At 42.8% G+C, this 21,880-nt stretch overlaps 1 protein-coding gene across 1 annotated transcript in view; it reads left to right on the forward strand.

Annotated features, from left to right (window-relative positions):
- Positions 1 to 21,880, forward strand: part of RALY (RALY heterogeneous nuclear ribonucleoprotein) — a 112,097-nt gene that overhangs the window by 24,446 nt on the left and 65,771 nt on the right. Inside the window, exon 2 of the mRNA XM_006144017.3 lies at positions 20,502 to 20,582. The gene's annotated coding sequence lies outside the window, so the exon portion shown is untranslated. The remainder of the gene's footprint in view (positions 1 to 20,501; positions 20,583 to 21,880) is intronic.

Consider the following 21,880-nt stretch of genomic DNA (forward strand, 5'->3'; position numbering starts at 1 on the left):
GGGCCGCCTCCTGCCGCTGCCTCCAAGGCGAGGGTCTGGGGGGTGGCGGGGCCCGCAGCTGGGCCCGGGTGGGCCTGCGCAGGGCCCTCCGCCCGCCGCCGCCTCGCTCGGCCTTAAATCCTTTCTGTGACATATTTGTTCAGAAAAATCTTACTTTTTCTTTTTCTGAGAAGTTTTTGCTATAGGTCACATGTGCTCACCAGAAAGACAGAGACAGACAGAAAGTGAGAAATCATCCCCCCCACGGGGTGTGGCCATGCCGCAATCCCTTCTCCTCTAGGGACAATCCCTTCTCCATCCTCCTCTTGGGATCTTGGGCATGCACGCACATGTGCCCGGCGTGAGTTTAAGCCACCGGGATCGGGACTCAAATCATGGTCGACTGTGGGAGTCCAGTGACATAGCCATTACACCATCTGCTGGTCCCCAGAAAATCTTACCTTCTATTAGGTTGTTGGGAAGGTCATGACGTATTTTTCTGTTTCTATGCAAAAATACCTCATGACTTTCCAGACAACCCAATAGGTCAGAGGTCACAAACTGGTGGACCCTTGGATTGTGTCTGGCCTATTTTGTTTTCTTGCCTTTTTTTGTTTTATTTTTTGCCATAGGATGCCTCTGCTTGTCAGAGAAAGTGAGAAATCACCCCAAAGGGTGACCACACTGCTGCAATCCCTTCTTCATTTTCCTCTCGGGATCTTGGGCGCTCAAGCACTTGTGCTTTGCATGATTTCCAAGCTACCAGTCTGGGACTCAAAGCATGCTGTGGGCTGTGTAGGATCCAGTGCCTTAACCTCCATGCCACCTACTGACCCATCTGGCAGTGTTTTCATTTTGAGTTGGACCTTAGCCAGGGCTGCCTTTTTAGTGAAGATTCTGTGTGTGACATCAGAGGCCACAGTATGTGTGCTATGAGAGTGACTGATTTCATATGAAGAAGAAGGAAGATTGTTGAGGTAGTAGAGCTGCAGCCTCTTGCTTACCATGAGCAGTTTTCCTATCATGAAAGTGGGAATAGGAGGACCAGCAGATGGCATAATGGTTATGTTGCTGGACTCCCACGTAGTTGACTGTGATTTGACTTTAAGACCCAGACTTGGTGACTTAAAATGCTGGGTACATGTGCATGCATGCCCAAGATCCTGATAGGAGAATGGAGGGGAAAGGATTGTTTGTCCATCCTCTGTGGAAGGTGATTTCTCACTTTCTGTTTCTTTCTCTCTCTGGTGAGTGCATGTGCTCTATAGCAAAAATCTCTCTGAAAAAGAAAAATAGTGGGACTAGGCCTCAGTTATTCTGCAGAAGACTTCATTCCCTGAGTTCTCTACCAGAGCTCCCTGTGTTATTACTTCTGGTACACTTGTAAACTGGCTTGTGGATGTTTAAGAAGCCTATAGGCTGGCTTTTCACAGTTCTGATCATTGGAGCACCATTCCAACTGGGTAGAAACCTTGAGTTTACATCACATCTTCATTTTTCTCCTTTTCACTTACTGCTTCTTTATTGATTGGTCACTTTACACAGAGCATATTTGTTCTCAGATTTGTCAAAGCCACACCATTTTCGATTGTCTCCTTGATACCCAAGCCCAACACCAGTTGTCATTTATCACCAGGATAATACTTTTTTCTTTGAAATACTTGGCCACCTGTTTTTGCTATCTGATTGGCTCCCAAGGGCCAACCGAGCTCTGGATGAAATGCTCTAATATTGAAAGACTGTACAGTGCTGGTAAATTCTCTGGGATTAAGTGAATTCTGTTCATTTTCTAGGAACTTCTGGTGCCCTTGTTGGCTAGTAAAATCTGTCTTTGGACCTTAAAACAGCAGCAAAGTAGTTAAGACTCTTGGGACCGTGTCTTTGTAAAATTGGTATTTTTTTGTAGTCTCTAATAATTGCAAACTAGGGGGAAGTGGGTATGATGCCTTGTGAAAGAAACCATTATCATCGTTCACTTGTGATTCAAATCAAACTATTTTGGGGCCAGCTGGTAGAGTAGTAGTTAAGACAGGTGGATCCCATATGGCTTACTCTGCAGTTCAAGTCCTGGATCTGGCAGTTTGATTTTGTTTGCTTGTTTTGAGAGAGATTTTTGCTATAGGGTGTGTGTATTCACCAGAGAGACAGAAAGAGACAGAGAGACAGAAAGTGAGAAATCACCCCCTAAGGGGGATGGTCATACTGCAGTCCCTTTTCTTCCATTCTTTTGGGATCTTGGGCATGCATGCACAAATGCCCAGTGTGAGGTTAAAGCCACTGGGTCTGGGACTTGAACTGCGGTCGACTACATGGGAGTCCATTGACTTAACCATTACACCATATGCTGTTCCTTCTGGTGGTCTGAAAAACATGCCAGGGGTATATGGGAGCATGCTCCAAATCCCAAGGAGACTTCACTTTACCTCTCTTTTGGCCTCCCCTTCCAGAGAGTGCATGTGCCCTATAGCAAACGGAAAAAATAATGAGAAAACTTGTGATTTTTACTTGTGAGTTAATACCTGGTCTTTTCTACCCTCGTGTAGTAAGTTGCAGCAGCTAACTTCCTGCTTAGGTAACTATTCTCTCAGCCTGTTCCCTTTGGCTTTTTGTAATTACTGTAACATCACCATCTAGTATGTAGAGCAGTATGGTAATTTCCATGACAACTGATCATGATTTCCAAGACAAAAAGGAAGCTAATAAGTGTTATGAACCCAAAAAGGATACTGGGCTAAGTTCATGTGACACTAGTAGAATTTTGAACTGAAAGGACTTTCTGGCAGCAATTGCGTAAATGGAGCACTTCCTTTAACAAAGAAGGAAACAGGTACAGAGAGGTTAAGCAATTTGCCGAAGGAATCACTAGCTTCTTTGTGGAATAAACTAGATCCTCTATTTAGCATCTTTATGTCTCCATTTCTGTGTGATTCTTTCCATTATATCCTGGCTGGGCTGTGAGGTCCATGAAGGCAGAAAAACCATTTCTGTTTTATAAATGTTTTTCTGATGCCTACTATTAGGATCTAAGTATTTTTTGGGTATGAATAAACTTTGTTGTAGTTTATCTAAATGGGATGCAGAGCTGCATATGTTAAATCATAGGAAAAAACATGTATCTTACTGAAGCATCAGTGTACTTAATTTTTCTTTTCATTCTTTTTGTTTCTTTTAAATATAACTGGTTATTTAAAAGTTTACCCTTGGACCAGGAGGTGGCATGGTAGCTAAGGTAGTTAAGGTACTGGATCCCATATGGCCAAATTGGCTGTTGGAGTCACAGACCCAGCAGCTTGAAAAACACACTGGGCACATGTAAATGCATGCCCAAAATCCTAAAAGGAGAATGGAGAAGAAGGGATTGCACTAGCTATTCCACTTGGGGAGTGATTTCTCACTTTCTTTCTGTCTGTCTTTGCTGAGCACACACACCCTGTGGCAAAAATCTAAAAAAAAAAAAAAAGTTTGCTCTTAACATTAACTCACATTATTGGGACCAGCAGTTGGAGTAATGGCTGTGTCGCTGGACTCCCATGTAGTCGACCGTGGTTGGAGTCCCGGACCCGGTGGCTTAAACTCAACCCTGGGTTCGTGTGCATGTGTACCCAGGATCTCAAGAGGAATATGGAGGAGAAGGGATTGCGGCGTGGCCAGGGGTGATTTCTTGCTTTCTACCTCTCTTTCTTTCTCTGTCTTTCTGGTGAGTGCATGTGCCCTATGGAAAGAACCTCTCCAAAAAAAGGAATTAAAAAAATATATAATATTAACTCATACTTTATGGAAATGGATGGTAAATTAGCATGGATTTTTGAAATAAAATGAAAAGGCATCAGATAAATAAAGGATTATCTCAGGCCATTTGATTTCTTCTCCAGAAGATCTAGTGTTGTCAGATTTCTGACTTATTTTTCTTTTTTTAAATATCTATTTAATTTTATATTATTATTTCTTAATTTGACGAGAGGAGAGAGAGTGTGAGAGCAAGCCTCCAAGTTCAAGACTTGAACTGTGGTCGACCATGTGTGAGTCCAGCACCTTATTCACCACACCACCTGCTGGCTCCAATCTCTGATATTTTTAAGAGTAGCTAAGAAGTCGAATTTTTACAAAGCTATATCTGATTTTGAATATTGGCAATTAACTGAGGTTTTTAAACATTCATATGGACCAGGCAAAACACATCTCTGGACTTTAGCACCTGTTTGTGACTTAGATAAAATACAGGTTTGGGCAAGAACTGGTCTTTATATGAGACCAAATTGGTGGTGGTGTCAGGGATGGCTGCCATTCCAAGTCATAGCTCAGAGCGGAAAGAATGAAGCTAAGAGATAGGTTAGGACAGATTTCCACATTAAACATCACTGTGGGTAGCAGCTTTGTAAATTTACAGGTTATTGCTACCCTTCTTGTTTACTCACCTTATTTTGCAGATCAAACTAACTTTCAGAGACAGACCCAGAGCTTTCCTCTAGAATATTAACAGCAGCCATAGGTCCTGTGCAAGTCCCACTTCAAACTCTAGGACTTTGTTTGATTCTTGCCTCAAACATTATTAGGGCCTGGGCAAGAGGTTTCTGTCATAATTTGAGATGGTTGGTATTGTAGAACTGGGCTAACTCCACTTCTTGGTGCAGCCCTATCATCCTGAGGTAGGGCAGAGTTGAGATGGAAATTGGCAATGTGCTCAGCCTCTTCTTGGTGCAAAAGGTCTATTTCTGTCATTGCAACTGATTGCCTTTTTTTTTTTTTTTAAACCTAGAAAGGTGAAGAAGATAGTTCTGCAATAAGGAACCACAGTGCTAATATGGATCCTCCTATGTGGTCCTTTTTTGCACCTCCTTTTGTTTTTGGTTTTTTTTTTTTTTTTTTTTTAAGAGGTTTTTGCCATAGGGCACGTGTGCTCGCCAGAGAGGCAGAGAAGGACAGAGAGACAGAAAGCGAGAAATCACCCCTCAGGGGGAATGGCCACGCCGCAATCCCTTCTCTATTCTCTCGGGATCTTGGGCACGTGCGCACACACGCCCCGCGTGAGTTTTAAGCCGCTCGAACCAGGACGCGAACCACGGTTGACTACATGGGAGTCTAGTGACATAGCCATTACACTAACTGCTGGTCCCTGCACCTCCTTTGATTTTGAACTCTACTTCCCTCCTTTCACACTCCCCCTTTCCTTCTTTGTTCTTTTTCCTCTCTTACTATTGTTCTTCTCCCCCTTTTGAAATTCTAGTAATGCCACTTTGTAATAGGCCTGTTTCCAGTGTTTTTAAAGGGGACTTAACACTAAAAAGTAGGGCAAATAAATGGGGGAGGCTAGACCTTTGTAAACTTTCCCCTTTTCTCTATACCCACTCTGAGGTATAAAGGATAAAATCTAAATTCTGGCCCTGGCCACAAGATTTATACAGTTTTGTGCTGTCTCACTCTGCTCGTTTATGTCAGCAGCACAGTGCTTAACACCCACTGTTTCCCTGTGCTTCCTTCCGCTTAGTAGAAGATTCCCTGAATGTGCCTGTATCATGACTTTCTTTTGACTTAGTAGAAAGCCATCTTACCTCCCTGTCTACTTTACCTGACAAACCGTAACTCATATATATATTTTTTTTTTGGAGAGATTTTCACTGTAGGGCGCGTGCACTCGCCAGACAGACAGAGACATAGAGACAGAAAGCGAGAAATCACCCCCCAGGGGGGATGGTCACGCCACAATCCCTTCTTCTCCATTCTCCTCTCGGGATCTTGGGCGGGCACGCACGCACACGCGCCCGGCGTGAGTTTTAAGCCACCGGGTCCGGGACACAAACCGCGGTCGACTATGTGGGAGTCCAGCGACATAGCCATTACGCTAACTGCTGGTTCCCCGTAACTCATATTTTTATGCCAGTTCAAATGCCACCCCCTTGGCGAAGTTTTGCTGATTATTACACAATTAATTTTGATTCATTGTGCTTTTGTGCTGTATCACACTTGAATCTTCTCTCATTCATGAGATTGGGACCCTGTAGACCAAGGAACAGTGTACTGTTTCTCTTTAAAAAAGCAGTAAACCTGGCACCAATACTGGTTCATTGCAGAATGAATGATAGTAATGTGTGGATACTGAGACCCACAGTATGAAATTGAACATTTAAGTGTTGTAAAAGAAATATGACAAAGTGCTCTAGAAGTTTATAGGAATTTTTGAGCGATAACTTTTTTTTTAGAATCAAAAATTTACTTATTTTAATTTTGACAAGAGAGGGACAGAGAGAGAAGGGGAGAGAGAGGGAAAGGGAGAAAGCAAGCTACCAGGTCCAGGACTCTAAACTGTGGTCACCTATGTGGGAATCCAGCACCTTAACCACCATGCCACCTGCTGGCCCCTTGAGAGATAACTTTTAACTAGGAGTAATCTTGGAAGCTTCCAGAAATTGGTAGTATTTGAATATGTGTTTGAGGATTCAGAAGTATGGTTGGCAGTGATGATGCACATACACAATTGAGAACATTCCGAATGGCGAGAGTGGTTTATTAAACACAATGAGGAAGTACAGAAGTCAGGTGCCCTCTGTTAATTCAACCATCTCCTCATCCAGAATTTCTAGTAGAATGTAAGTTAAATCTCTGGACTAACCTAAAGGGAGTAATAACTTTTCTGCCATTTATCTTTCTGATTTTCTTTTTTCCTTTCCTTTTCCCTACCTCTTATGACTCTCTTGCTATTTATTTATTTTAAAATTTTGTCTCAGCTCCTTCCCTTTCTTTCATTTTCCCATTCCTTTTTTTTTTCCCTTAGAGGTTTTTGCCATAGAGCACTTATGCTCACGGGGGTGGGGGGAGAGACAAAGACATTGAGAGAGAAAGTGAGAAATCACCCCTCCACCCCCACCTTCCCCTCCCCTCCCATCCATGCCACAATCCCTTTTCCTCCATTCTCCTCCTGGGACCTTGGGCATGCACGCACATGCTCCTGGCCACCGGGTGTGGGACTCTCACTGCGATCAGTCATGTGGGAGTCCAGTAACATAACCACAGCACCAGTTGTTGGCCCTTTTCCACCCCTTTTTAAAAACTTTATTGTTTACCTTTTCCTACCTACTTTATTCTTTCTTGCTTTCTTTCCAAGTAACCTAGGAAATTAAGGCCTTTGTGTGGAAATGTGAAACAGCCATATAATATTTAACTCCAAATAACGGCGCCCCTTGTGCAGCTGAGAAGTAATAGTGGCATAATTGCTTCTCATCTGTCTTTTGCGTTTTATTGGCATTGACTTTTTTTAACCTTCCACAATGCTGAGGGTGTCATTATCATTTTATTTTTTAGTAGTTGTCAAAATGTCAATTTTAATGAGAAATTTCTGCAGACAGGCCCGCCCTTGAGTGGTATGAGCCTTCAGGCAAAGCCAGTGCTGGATGAGTCAGAAATGCTCCTGGATCTGTTTTCTTATGCATACAGGTGGATAGACCACACAGACACACACTCCGTCCTATCCCTACAGCATTTTCTGTCTTACAACACATGCATATACACATAATTGAGTCATAATGTGCACAGATTTCTTCTCTTCTACACATGTCCATGCTATCTCCCTTATATTTTTAAGTTATCTATTTTCTCTTCCTTCCATGTATGTATATATTTACACCATCAGACCCCTGTTCCAATATTCAGAAACCTAGAGTTGTGTGTGCCACGTGCCACGAAAGTATCTGCAAGCCTGTATCATAGACACTAAGTCATCTCCTATCTTCATATGCACACAAGTTCTCCCTTCCTCTGTGCCTATACATACACTCACATCTCAGCCCATGCCCTAGATTCTACTCACTCAGTACCACAGTATCTCCCACATATTCCTTACACTCAAGTGCCAGTGTCACCTCCCCTTCCTTAAGTTTCTCTATAAAATAGACATTTCAGATTCATACTAATTTTTTAAGTATTTCCTTTATTTTATTTATTTTTATAGTTATTTTCAATTTGACCAGAGTGAGACAGAAGCTACCAGGTCTGGGACTCAAACCATGGTTAGCCATGTGGGAGTCCAGTGCCTGTAACCACCACGCCACCTGCCGACCCCAGTTTCAGACTAGTTTTGAGGAAATATTGCTGACAGCCAAGCTAGTGTACTGGTAGGAAGTTGGAACCATTTATGACAGGTCCTTTACAATCAGGCCCCTAGAGTAACCGTGTCATGATGGGGTAAAGGAGAGAGGGTTATATCAGACAATAGTAAGTTGCTTCTAAATGGCATTGTTATGATCCAAGGTGAGTTTGAACTTAAGTCCAAACTGAATCCTGTGATTTCTGAATTCACTTCTGTTGGAAAGTGATCACGTACTTAGCAAAAGAGAACCAGAGTCACTGTGTGTGTTCCCAGCCCGAATCTCTGGGTTAAAGCCCAGAAACTGGTGTTTTTAACACAAGTTCCCTGAATCCTGCTGTTGTGTAGTCAGGCTAGAAAACACTTATCTACCGAAAACAATAAGAAAAAAGGATGTGCATTATCTTCCTCTACCACCTTAGACAAGTATTGTTTCTGGACCTAAGCTTTCTCACCTATAATACAGTGTAGCCTGTTCTCATAAAGGATCCTTTCAGTTCTAAAATTTCATGCTACTTTATGATGAGTTTAGTCTAGGACCTTTTTCTACTTTTGTTTTCTGGGTCTGCTTGGGCAGGGTATTTGGCCAGAGGCCAGCAAGTAGCCTAGGCCCTGACCCTCTGTCAGAAGGACTGACAAAGCTCCTAATTAGAAATGGGTCAATATGGGCCTGCAGTCAGGCCTGGGGAGCCTGGGAGGAGTGCTTCTAGTTAAGGAAAATCTGATCACCATGAAAGGTTACACTTGTCAACACAACAGTTAGGCTGTGTAGCCTTCCTCTCCTGGGACCTGCAGGCTGGATGAACAATTGGGGAAATGGTTAACTGGTATCTCCCTTTGCTATGTTGTCCTCACTTTTATGAATTCATATATAATGTATATAGTATAGGCCCCCTCCTTAGATGGAAAAATCCCCTATTAAATACTAGTAAGTATTAAATACCAGGTTAAGCCTCTTTTTGTGTTTATTTTTTCTAAAAACTTCTTGGAATAGATTGGAAAAGGAAACTAAAGCTCAGAGACATCAAAGTGCAGTGACTTGGCTGCCCGGTGTTGTGTAGCACATTCTCTGTTGTACCATATTATGTTTCCATATTATATTTACAACACTAATTTCAAGCTGATAAACTGTTTTCTAGCAGGGCCCTCCCTTATCCATCTACAGACTGAACTGGAGCTCAGGTCCTCTACCCAGGGCCCTTCAAAGACTGGAAGAAATTCTTTAATATCAGTGGTGATGTTGGTGCCAGAAGGTGGGGAGGGAGGCTCTGCTTGCTTTTGCTTTCTCATCTCTTTCCCAAGGTCCCTAAGGAATGAACAGGCTCTAATGGGAGAGATCAATCATCATTTGGGATCAATGAGAGGGCTTTCTCCTGCATGAAGTGCAGAGTCAGGTTTCTGAACTGGCCCATGGAAGAAGGAGGTGGGGGGAAGGACTCATTGGATGTTTCTAGGCAGTGGAGTACCTGAAGACTTAAACTTGTTCCATAACCAATGTGGTCAGACCAAATTTCCCCCATTAGTGGTCATTCAACAGATATTTTTTTTAGTATCTCCTGTGGATCAGGGCTTGTGCTAGCTAATGCTAAGAATTCATATAGCATTAGAGTGGACAAGGATACAAATTACAGTGGAGTGCATGCCTTAACTGAAGCATGCCTTAATAGAAGGGACCCTGGGATTAGAGGCATGGATGTAACTTTGATCTGTATCCTGAAGGAAGAGTAGGAGTTAGGGCAGAGGGCACTCTAGACCAGGCAGCTAGCACAAATAGAAGCATAAAGGTATGTTCTGGAACACTTGATAAAGGGGTGGGCATTAGAATAGTTTCTAACAGGTACCCAGTTAGATTGACTGCCTTTCCCCTTTGATAGATTTAGGACTGTAGTTATAGCCATTAGATGGCAGGAAAGCAAGATCAGCCAGTGGTAAGCAGTAGATTCATTAGTAGGTACAATCTAAAACTTATTTCTAGAATTCTGTGGTGGAAAAGGGAAAAGGGAGGAAAGCTGAAAGCAGCAGCCCTCTGTCGTTTAGGCCAAGCCTATGGAAGTGCTGTATGTTCTTTTTTTAAGAGAGATTTTTGCTATAAGGCACATGCATTTGTTGGAGAGACAGAGGCAGAAAGTGAGAAATCACTACTGCCCCCACCCCCAGGGGTAATGGCCACGCCACAATCCTTTCTCCTCCATTCTCATCTTGGGATCTTGGGCACACATGCCTGGGGTGAGTTTTAAGCCGATGTGTTTGACTACATGGGAATCCAGTGACGTAACCATTGTGCCACCTGTCGGTCCCCAGTACTTTAGGTTCTTGGTTGTGGTTTGAAAGTTTTTCTGGTCTGAACAAGTGGCTTTGCTTCTCTGATGGCAAAATCCTGTTTGCTCCAAATATGCCACCCCTCCTTTCTGTATTTAAAAAAAAAGAAAGAAAGAGAAAGAAATTAATGGAATTTTTTCAAAATACTCCTGAAACAAAATTACATTTTTAACTCTAATTACCCTAATTAAAACTTGACAGCCATAATCCTGGAATGGCAGATATGCTAAGTACTCCATCCTTGTGACAAAGCTCACTTACCCAGTTGGAATGTTGTTCCGTTCCAGGCTTATGAGAAAAATTCTTTTGTGTGTATGTTTTGTTTTCCCTATCAGCAGTTTAGTCTTTGGTCCCCTTAGGTTCCCTAAGCTAGGGTGAATATACTTACAGGCTAGAGGCTTGCCTCTAATCTCAACAGAGGTCTCTTTGCACCCAGCGTTGATAGTCCTGATGATTCTTACCCTGTACCTCTTGAGTTTTTCTCTTTAGTTGAGGTTGTAGCCTTTCCTTCAGTGAAAACCCCTTCCTTGGGAGACCGAGCTCTGTACTTGTAAGAAGGCTAGCTGCTGCTAAATCTAAATCTGTGTCAGTTGATGGCTAGTCTTTTTTTTTTTTTTTGAGAGGTTTTTCGCTATAGGGCACGTGCGCTCGCCAGACAGACAGAGACATAGAGACAGAAAGCGAGAAATCACCCCCCACGGGGGATGGTCACGCCACAATCCCTTCTCCATTCTCCTCTCGGGATCTTGGGCACGCATGCACACGCGCCCAGCGTGAGTTTTAAGCCACCGGGTCTGGGACGCAAACCGCGGTCGACTACGTGGGAGTCCAGCGACATAGCCATTAAGCTAACTGCTGGTTCCCAGTTGATGGCTAGTCTTAAGGGTACAGTTTGTGGTCAGGGATAAGGGGTTCAGAAAATAGGATCACTCTTCCCTTCACATATCTCCAGTTCCTTTACATGATCACATGCTAGAGTCACTAGTAAGATTTCTGGTCTTGGCCCGTATCTTAACTAGTTACCTAGCAGACCCAAGAAACACAATGGGGTGGGGGCAAGCCCTTGAAGCATACGTTGATGCTGTGAGCCATGGTTTTGCTGGGACCAAAGATCCCATGTTTCAGTAATCGACTCTCCACCTGGAAACCTGTTCAGTCAGCAGACACAAAGGACTATGTTAGGTAAGGAACATAAAGTTGGATAAGACACAGTTCCCCCTGCCCCAGACATATTATGTAAGGTAGAACAAGCTTTATTCAGTAGATAGAAAACTTAAGTGCCTATTGTGAATTAAAATAAGATTATAGATGTATCAGACACAGCTCCTGCTTTCAAGGGCTTCTGGTAAATTGGAACGGATAGGTATGTAAAGGCTTGCTCTAAGATAAATATGTGGTGGGAATGCTGGACAGTTCTACCTGTATGTGGAGGAGTCTGGGCCAGAAAAGTGAGGGTCCCTTTTTTTCAGCACAGTATTCACAAAGGCTGGCTCCTTTTCTGTCTTCATTTTTGTTTTACTGTGGTTAGGTAGGCAGGCCATAGCTAGCTCTGGTCTATAGCATCCTTTAGTCCCTTTGCTTTAGCTTCAACCTTCTCTGTGAAACCTCTATTACTAGGTTCATTTTCATCTGAATTAAGGGGATTGGACTAGCAGACTGAGGTCCTAGTCTATATACCAGAGCTCATTTTGCCACCAGACCTGTTATGAATACTCTAGACTCTACCTTTATACTTAGTCTTCATGTGACTGAGCTGAATCCTGACTAAAACTTACAATTTCTTTTTTTTGGCCTAATCATCCACTCGAGATTTTTAAAAAAATAATTATTTAACTTTATTATTTTAATTTGACCAGAGAGGGACGGGGGGGTGGTGTGATTTTTATTTTTTTAAAAGAATTATTTATTTAACTTTATTTATTATTATTATTATTTTTTTATTTTTATTTTTAATATGATCAAAGTGAGATACAGAGAGAGAGAGGGTGCGAAAGCAAGCTACCAGGTCCAGGACTCGAACTGTGGTTGGCCATGTGGGAGTGTCCAGTGCCTTAACTACCATGCCACCTGCTGGTCCCCCCCACTTGTGATTTTAACTTGAGGATAAAATTGGCAACATCTCAGATCCCAACTTTCCACTTCCAAACTGGGTTTCTTAGTCTGAATACACATCTGCAGAGTGTTATGCTTTTTCATTATCTGTTCCATTTCACCTTATAGGTGAAATTGAAACTTCCAATTCCAGCCTCCACACTGAGGATACCTCCAAAGTCATTCTGTAGTGTATAAAGTCTGGATAGTGAAGGTACCCTGCTTGGGAATAAAAAGCCTGGTTCTGGCCCCACCACTGACTTCTCCCTGTGACTTTGGACAGATCCCCTCCCTGCTCTGGCCTTGCCTCCCTATCTATAAAACTGGTGGGGTCCCTCCCAGTTCTGGTGTCCTCGGGGACAAAGAGCCATCTTCTGTACAGTCTGTTGCACAGAGCATTGTCTGCCTCAAGCTTTGGCAGTGTTGATTACTTATTAAAAAAGACTTAGATTCTTCTAGTTCAAGAGGGGGAAGGGGAACCATCCAACTGTCTCATTAGCATGGAGAAAAGAAAACAGTAATTACTTGTGCCTCCCTTGATAATTCCTGCAGGATTGGTTCTTCTAGGAAAGGAGGGGAAACCTGAAGATAGCTTTAGCTGAGGAAGAATTGTTAGCTTCCAAAAAAATGCAGAGGCAACAATGATTATCTTGCAGAGTTTTTGTATTCTTTGGAAATTCCTCCAGGCAGCCTGGAGACTGCTTAGACTGAATTTCATCTATTTATGGCATGCTTGGTGCTCTCATACATGGACATGGGTTGGACTCAAGAACCATCATGTCTCGGGACCAGCAGTTAGCGTAATGGCTATGTCACTGGACTCCCATGTAGTCGACCGCGGTTCGAGTCCCGGACCCGGTGGCTTAAACTCACGCCGGGCGCGTGTGCGTGTGTGCCCAGGATCCCGAGAGGAGAATGGAGGAGAAGGGATTGCGGCGTGGCCATTCCCCCTGGGGGGTGATTTCCTGCTTTCTGTCTCTCTGTCTCTGTCTGTCTGGCGAGCGCACGCGCCCTATAGCAAAAACCTCTCCAAAAAAAAAAAAAAAAAAAGGCACATAAAAAAGAACCATCATGTCTCCTGTCATTAAGAAGCCAGCTGCCTTCCAGGCACTCCTTTTGTAATATGCAGATATCCTGATACCTGTCTTTGTTGATGAGTAGGGGAGGGTTTTACTGAGCCAATTTGTGACCTGGCTGCATTTTTATTATGTTGTGAGGTTTTTTTTTTTTTTTTTTTTTTTTAAAGAGGTTTTTGCCTTAGGGCAGGTGTGCTGCGGCCCGGGGAAGGTGGAGGAGAGGGAGAGAGACAGACAACGATGGTGAGAGAGAAAGTGAGAAGTCACTCCTTGGGATGGCCATGGCACAGTCCCTTCTCCTTTCTCTTCCTGGGATCTTGGGCACACGCCCTGCGTGAGTTTGAAACCACCTGGTCCAGGGCGTGAATCACAATCAGCCATTTGGGAATTCAGCAATGTAACTGCTATGCCATCTGCTGGTCACATGAGGTCATCTTTTTTTAAAAAATAATTATTTTATTTTATTTATTCATTCATTTATTTTTTAATTTGACCAGAGAGACAGACGTCGAGAGTGAAAGAGGAAGCGAGAAAGCAAGCCACCAAATTCAGGATTCGAACCCTGGTTGGCCATGTGGGAGTGTCCAGCACCTTAACCACCACGCCACCTGCTGGTCCCAGAGGTCATCTTTTTTAACCCCACAGCAATAGAGCCTGTTGACTTATAATTCCAGGGTATAGGCACACAGTAGAACTAGTCATAGGGTCAAGGTCAGATATACCTGCGAGTAAGAGGAATCTACTAGAACTGTAGGACCATGAAGTTTGGTCAAGGCTCACAGAAGGTTTAAGGCAATTTTGAGGCCAAGAAATTAGGGGCAGTTGGAATAGAATTAGCAACTAGATTGGCAAGATTGGTTCTTGGGATAAGGGCTGTTTGTCATGTGTCAGTTTGTTTACCCCCTATAAGTGCTGATTCTAACAGAAGTAGGTTAGAGACCACCTATAGGTGAGCCCTTGCAGAGGGAGCCTGGGACTGTTATGCTATGATTACCTCATGTCACTGCGCACTTCTGCTTTGGTTACTACCCCAGAGAGCTAGAAAACTGAGGTTCCCTTTCCTTCCCTTCCCCCAGGAAAATATCATTTCAACAGTACTTTTTAAAAAAAAATAATTATTGAATTTTATTTATTTTTAATTTGACTAGAGAGAGAGAGAAAAAGAGAAAGCAAGCCACCAGGTCCAGGACTCTTAACTGTGGTGGGCCACAGGGGGAGTCTAGCACCTTAGCCAACCTGCTACCTGCTGGCCTCACTCTTCTGTAAACCAGTCTTCCTGTAGGCCCTGGAGTTTGCTTATTCTAAACAACAAGCGTTCTATAGGCATACGCTATTTTTGAAAAATCTGTTTTACAAATGTAGGAGATGATTTTTTTTTTTTTTTCCAAAATCTTTATACTTCCTCCCTCTGAAGTTCTTCCTTACTCTTCTCTCAGGCCTTTTGCTTAATTCTCACCATTTGATGTCTAAGTCCTAGTCTTTCTGTAATTTTCTCTCAGTTCATTTCCTGGCTCCTTTCCCCTAGCCACCAGCTGTAGATTCTTGGTTTTTGTGTACTCCTGTAGAATCCTTCCCTACTATTTTTCAGGTGGGATGCTCTAAAGTAATAGCTTGGCCTAGGGGAAGGAGTGCTTATCAGACTAACTTGCAGGTATGTGGTATAGTGCTGTGTATCCCATATAAAGGGCTACTATGCCTACTCAGGACATGGTCCATGCTGATTCTAGCAATGGTGTCTAGATCATTGTTTTTCCTCTCAGTATAAGGTATTCTGATTAGGTTTTCAGTTTGGCACAGGTACCTCTCATGGCTCCCTGCCTGCCTGTCAGTTTAGGAGCATCTCTGTGGTATCCAGTTTGGTAAAACCTGTCTGAAGCTCATGTCTCTGCTTATTCTAACAATAGGTTGACAGTACCTTGGGAGAGCCTGTTCAGTCAAGCACTATGACTCTGGAACTTGATGGTACACTTGGATTCCATCTCTGCCCATCTTTGCTCCAAGCATGGAAAACCAATACACAATGGGAGAATTTGGTCCATTTCCTAAAACTTTACTGTTGGTGCCCACTTTGATATGCAAGGGCCTCCTTATCTTTGAGCTCAAGAAAGTAAAAGGTTTTTGTCTTTGGAGTAATACCGAGGTTCCAGTAAGTTCTACTTTTCTGCCTTTCTTTTTTTTTTTTTAGAATTATTTATTATAGGGACCAGTAGTTAGCATAATGGCTATGTCGCTGGACTCCCATGTAGTCAACCGCGGTTCAAGTCCTGGACCCCATGGCTTAAACTCACGTCGGGCACATGTGCGTGCGTGTGTGCCCGAGGTCCTGAGAGGAGAATGAAGGAAAAGGGATTGTGGCGTGGCCATCCCCACCTTGGGGGTGATTTCTCGTTTTCTGTCTCTCTCTGTCTTTCTGGTGAACGCACATGCCCTATAGTAAAAACCTCTCCAAAAAAAAAAAAGAATTATTTGTTATATTTTATTTATTATTGTTATTATTTTAACAGTTTGATCAGGGAAAGTGAAAACAAGCTGCCAGCTGCAGGACTCAAACTACAGTCAGCCATGTGAGAGTCTAGCACCTTAACCACTGTGCTACCTGTTGGCCCGGTGCTGTATGGTTTTAAACTATTCCTCCGAGGTTCAGTTTTCTTGAGGTAGGGATAATTTTTCTGATCTCAAAAGATTATTAGGAATAAATGAAAATAGTTAAGACTTTGGGCATCAGATATGATACATAGTAGGTTTCTTAGTCCACTGTTGTGTTGCCAACCCAAGTATCTGAAACTAGGTGATTCATAATAGAGGTTTATTCGTCTCACAATTTGGAGGCCCATGGTCCAGGGACCAACTTCTAGTGAGGCTGTAACATGGCGGAGGGCAGGATCTTGAGCAGCATAGCTGTCCGTAAGTTTCTGCCTATTCTTGACTCTTTTCCCTTCTTAAAAACTCACCAGAACTCAAGCATAAATGTCCCACTGTAATGACCATATCACATCCGAAAGCTCCACCCTGGAACACTATAAAAGGATTGTTTTCATTTAACACTTTGATAGTACAAGTGTTTGGGAGATATCCAAACAATAACAAATGTACATTTCCCCCCTCCGAGGCCATTTTAATTGCCTCTGATCATTTTTTTGTGGTACTTGAATAACAATACCTATCATTGAGCACTTGATGCCAGCCCTGAGCTAAGGGTTTTTCCATGCTATCTCCTTCATTTCTCCCAATAACCCTTTCATGAAGCAGGAAACTTTTTAAACAAATGTAGGGAACTGAGACCTAGAGGATAAGTAGCTTACCTAAGGTAGGAAACCTAGTGAGAGGCAGAACTGGGATTCAAACACAGGTATTTCTGATTAAAAAGCCTGAGTTGCTTCTTATCCTTTTCTCCCTCCATTCTTTCCTAACTCATGAGAACAAGAATGGGAAAAGGACACCTTCAGCCAACAAGTTAGTATATCCTGGATTGATATAGATAGTGGAATTGAGAGTGTCAGATGTGAAGCTTGAGTTTTTTTTTTGGAGAGGTTTTTGCTACAGGGCGAGTGCGCTCGCCAGACAGACAGAGAAAGACAGACAGAAAGTGAGAAATCACCCCCCAGGGGGGATGGCCACGCTGCAGTCCCTTCTCCTCCATTCTTCTCTCGGGATCTTGGGCACGGATGCACACGCGCCCAGCATGAGTTTAAGCCACCGGGTCCGGGACTCGAACCGCGGTCGACTCTATGGGAGTCCAGCAACATAGCCATTATGCTAACTGCTGGTCCCTTGGATGGCACTCTTAACCTCACCTGCCTTCAGTTACCTTATCTGAAAAAGAGGACTTCCAATATCTACTTCACAGGATATTAGGAGGATTAACAGTTCAACATCTATTTCAGGGCTTGGGGCATAGTAGTCTGTGTCTTTCTGTCACCCTGCACCAAGGCCTGCCTTAAGTCATTGTTCCTTCTGTGAAGCTTCTGAGGCCACACCAGGCCAGACTGATGTCTTTCTCTACTTTTATAATACTTAACACTCTTCAAACTATAAGATCTTGCCTAATATTGCTTTAGTAGTTCTTTGAGGGAAGTTGTTAAAATTCTTCCATGGACTGCAAGGTGCCTAAGGAAAAGGACATTCTCAGTCATTCCTGCATCTTCCTTTACCCTTAACTCAGAGCTGTGTAAAAAGAAAGGCCAATATCAGGAACTGTTTTTTGACTGATAGGATAGAAGGTTTGTATATATACTCAGTGTTTTTCAGCAGACAGGAAGAGCTGTTTAAGACTTGAGTGTCTCCCTTCATAACTCTCTACCTATCCTCACCTGTTACCACATTGATTCTCACAAAATCCCCGTATTATAGGCAGGGTGTGAATTGTATCCTTATTTTGCAGTCAAGAATCTGAGGGACAGAGGTCTCTTGTTAGGAGATAGAAGCAGACTAAGATAAGAGTAGGAGGAATGAGAACAGAAATCTTCCACTGTAGGTATCTGCAGGGAAGAAGGGGAAACTATTCCTGAGGCCTTCATTGATAATGAGGCCAGAACTGAATGTACACAAACCAGAGATGTTTCAAGAATGTGGCAAATACAGTGGCAAGAAAGGGTTCAGGATAACTTCATAGATTGTATAGACCTTGAAGATTGAGAAGGATGTGAGTATGTACAAATAAAGAAGAGCATTCCAGTGAGACAACAGCATAGACAGAAGTATAGGTACTGGAAAGCACACAGTAGAGGTAAGGCAGATAGTGACCAGTTTGTGGTGTGCTCGAGAGCAAGGCTGAGGTGATTAGGAGCCATGACAGTTTTTTGAGTAGGGGAGTGGCCATTAGTCTGGCAATGTGAGTTCAAGAGATTGGAGCAGGAGAGTTGGGGGAGACTAGTGAAAGCGAGGCCAGGGAAGAAACTACCATCAAGTATGTTGTCCTTGTAATGTCAGTAATTTTTTTTGGGGGGGGGACACCAGCAGGTGCCATAATGGTTATGTTGCTGGGCTCCCATGTAGTCACCGTGGTTTGAGTCCCAGATTGCTGGGCATGTGTGTACGTGTGCCCAAAATCCCTAGAGGAGAATGGAGAAGAAGGGATTGCAGTGTGACCATCCTCCCAGGGGGTGATTTCTTGCTTTCTTTATCTCTGTCTCTCTCTGGTGAGCGCATATGCCCTATAGCCAAAATCTCTCAAAAAATTTTTTTTTCTCTTTAGAGAGAGATTTTTGCTATAGGGTGCCTGACAGAAAGTGAGAAATCATCCCCTGGGTGGATGGCCCTACTGCAATCCCTTCTCCTTCATTCTCCTCTTGGGATTTTGGGCACGTATGTACACACACCCAGCATGAGTTTCAAGCCACTGGATCTGGAACATGAACCGTGGTCAGACGTGGGAGTCCAGCAATGTAACCATTATGCCATTTGCTGGTCCCAACATCAGTAAATTTTACGGACTATTCTAACAGTAGAGGCAGGAGAAAATGTGATCTTAAATTAAGAGAAAGTTGACATAGTAAGAAGGTTTGGATGTAAGCCTCTAAGAAAAAAAAAAAAACCAAATAAAACAAAAAACAGTAACAACAAAACCAAGTCCCTCGAAGACTTGACAGTTGTGGGAAGGAGTTGAAGGCATGACCATTTGGAGTCCAATACTGGTTATACTATTTACTGACCATGGGGGCCTGGAAATAGAAGATGAGTTCAGTTTGTTGACATGTTGAGTTGGAGGTACTGATAGTTCAGTCCCCTCACGACCTACTTGCCTCTGCCCATTGCCTCTGCCTTTGTTCTTTGACCTGGGGCTTCAGAGACTTCTATTCCATGTATTGCTGCTTTGTTTGAGACCTGGAGGACCCTCTCTTCCCCCCTACCCCACCCCAGCCATCTCTGGGAGTAACTCACTCTTTCTTTGAAATAAGATAGTACATGTAAGGTGTCACTACTTACTTTTTTCAAGTGTACGGTAAACATTAGTGGCTATTAAATGGCTATTGTTGCTATCATAGCTATTCAGTAGCTAGAGATTAGAGAAGCTTCTGGAACCACATGGCTGAACGACTCAAGAGTCTTTCAATTTATACTCAGTAAAAAGCCTGGACTTTTTACATCTCCAAGTAAATGAAGATGTCAGATTGAGTCTAAATGGGTACAGGGCTCAGCCATATCCGCTAGAACTAGATACCCTGTTCTCTGCCTTTCCCTGGTCACCTCCATTCTACATTCCTGGGAACATACAGGAGTTTCTCTGTTCTTTACCATCCTCACCCAAAAGAAGAGGGAGATGAGCAGAGAAACCTGAAATCGATCTCTGAGCGCTTGAAAGTTTGTTCCAGCTGGGGTTCCAGGTTTTCTCATCCTGGAGGAACCTTCCCCAGGAGTAAGACAGAGTTAAGAGTTGTCCAAAAGACCTGAGTTCCACTTCTGGTTCTGGCGCTAACATATTTTGATTGTGGGCAAGTCTCCAAACCCTCTGTTCAGTTTTCTCATATGTAAAAGAGAGAATTAAATAATTCTTCCATGTATCTCTAGTACTTCATTTTCCCTGACACTCCATTCATGCTTTTATTGACTTTCTTGTTGCTCAGATGTACCAAGCTTATTGTTGCTTAACTATTCCTGCTGCAGGGCCTTTACAAGTGATATTTGCACTCTTTAGGGAACATTTTTCCCTCAGATCTTTGCATATCTTACTCCCTTACTTCATTCAGATCTCTGCCCAGATGTCACCCTTTGGAGAGGCCTTGTTTCACCATTTTATTTTAAATGACCCAACTCTTAACTCCTTTTCATTTTTTCTTTTCTTACCCTGTTTTATTTTTCTTTATAATACTCAGTACTACTTGAAATAGTGTATTTAATAATTAACTTGTCTTTTGCTAGGATGCAAAACGTATGAGGGCAGGAACTTTGAATGCATGTACTACCTTGAGTTCATGCCTCTTTTAAGCAGGACCCCTGATGGATTACTCTCTCTGTTATAGGTGAGCCCTATTCTGGAAGCAGCTGATGCTGACCTTTTAACCCAAAGGAGGAAATAACTGTTAAGCTGAGCCTTGATACAGGTGAGTGAGGATGTTTGGGTAAACATAGGCCAAGATACAAAGTAACCAATTTTGAGAATATTTAACTCTTAGTGTGGTTAATTTATAGGTGATTACATTTCTATTGCTTGTCTAAGAGATAGGGTGTTGGCATAGGCAGCCTCTTGGACTGAGAGGAAGACTGAGATCACTTTCCTAAGGCTGCCAAAGAAGGTCTAGGATCTGGGATCTTTTGACATCAAAAAGGCAAAACAGACTTACTTTCTTGCTTTTGTCAGCTGCTCTCTTCTTGGGGAGTCTCTTGGGACCTTGCAAGTGTACTTCTTTCCCACACTGTTAACATGACTTCACAAGCCTTAGAGGTTTTCCTAACTTCAGACTCTCCTGTGACCTACCAAGCCCATAGGTAGGGATTTTCTTTAGAAAATCTTGTAATTTCTCAGACCTGTAAAATGTAATCATGAGGGCTGGCAGGTGGCTTGGTGGTTGAGGCGCTGGACTCCCATGTGGCTGACCACAGTTCAAGTCCTGGACCTGGCGACTTGCTTTCTCATTCTCCTTTTCTGTCTGTCTCTCTTTGGTCAAAATTGAAGAATGATGATAATAAATAAAATTAAAAATAAATAAATCTTTTTAAAAAATGTGATCATGGTTGGTGACGAGAATGGAGTGATAGAGTAGGGCTATATGAAGGAAAAGTCATGAGAAGCTTGGAAGGAAAACCACAGATAGTGAGAAGGAACAAAAAATCAATACATTAAGAATGTTTTGTGTGGGGCCGGCAGTGGCATGATGGTTAGGGCTCTGGACTCCCACATGGCTGACAGTGGTTTGAGTTAGTCTTTAAAAAAGAGAATGTATTGTGTAATGGATGTTATTTAATCTAGAAAAGACTCTGTTTTATAGATAAGGATGTCGGGACTCAGAAAGCTGAAATAATTTGCCCAGATTCATACTTGAGAATCCAAAAGCTTATGTTAGAACTTAGATCAATCTTACCGTAAATACCACTGTTCTTTCTGACGTGGCAGGCGTTTCTTGAGTCCCTAATCTCCCTTGGAATCCCGATTTTTCTTAAAAAGTTCTAGAAGACAGACCTCTTTAGGCATTCAGGAAGGAGATTCAATTATCTGAGGGGCACAAGGGGCCCAGCAAGACAAGATAGAAGTTGTAAATATTGCTAGTGAGGAGGCTAAGATGCTGAAATGAAAGATAGGAAGAATCTTCAAGCAGGCAAAGACTCAGACTAACTATGACCACAAGAAGAAAACTTTTTTTTTTTTTTTTGCTATAGGGCGCGTGCACTCGCCAGACAGAGA

This window comes from Tupaia chinensis, unplaced genomic scaffold (assembly GCF_000334495.1).
Source record: "Tupaia chinensis unplaced genomic scaffold, TupChi_1.0 Scaffold000115_1, whole genome shotgun sequence".
NCBI lineage: Eukaryota > Metazoa > Chordata > Mammalia > Scandentia > Tupaiidae > Tupaia > Tupaia belangeri.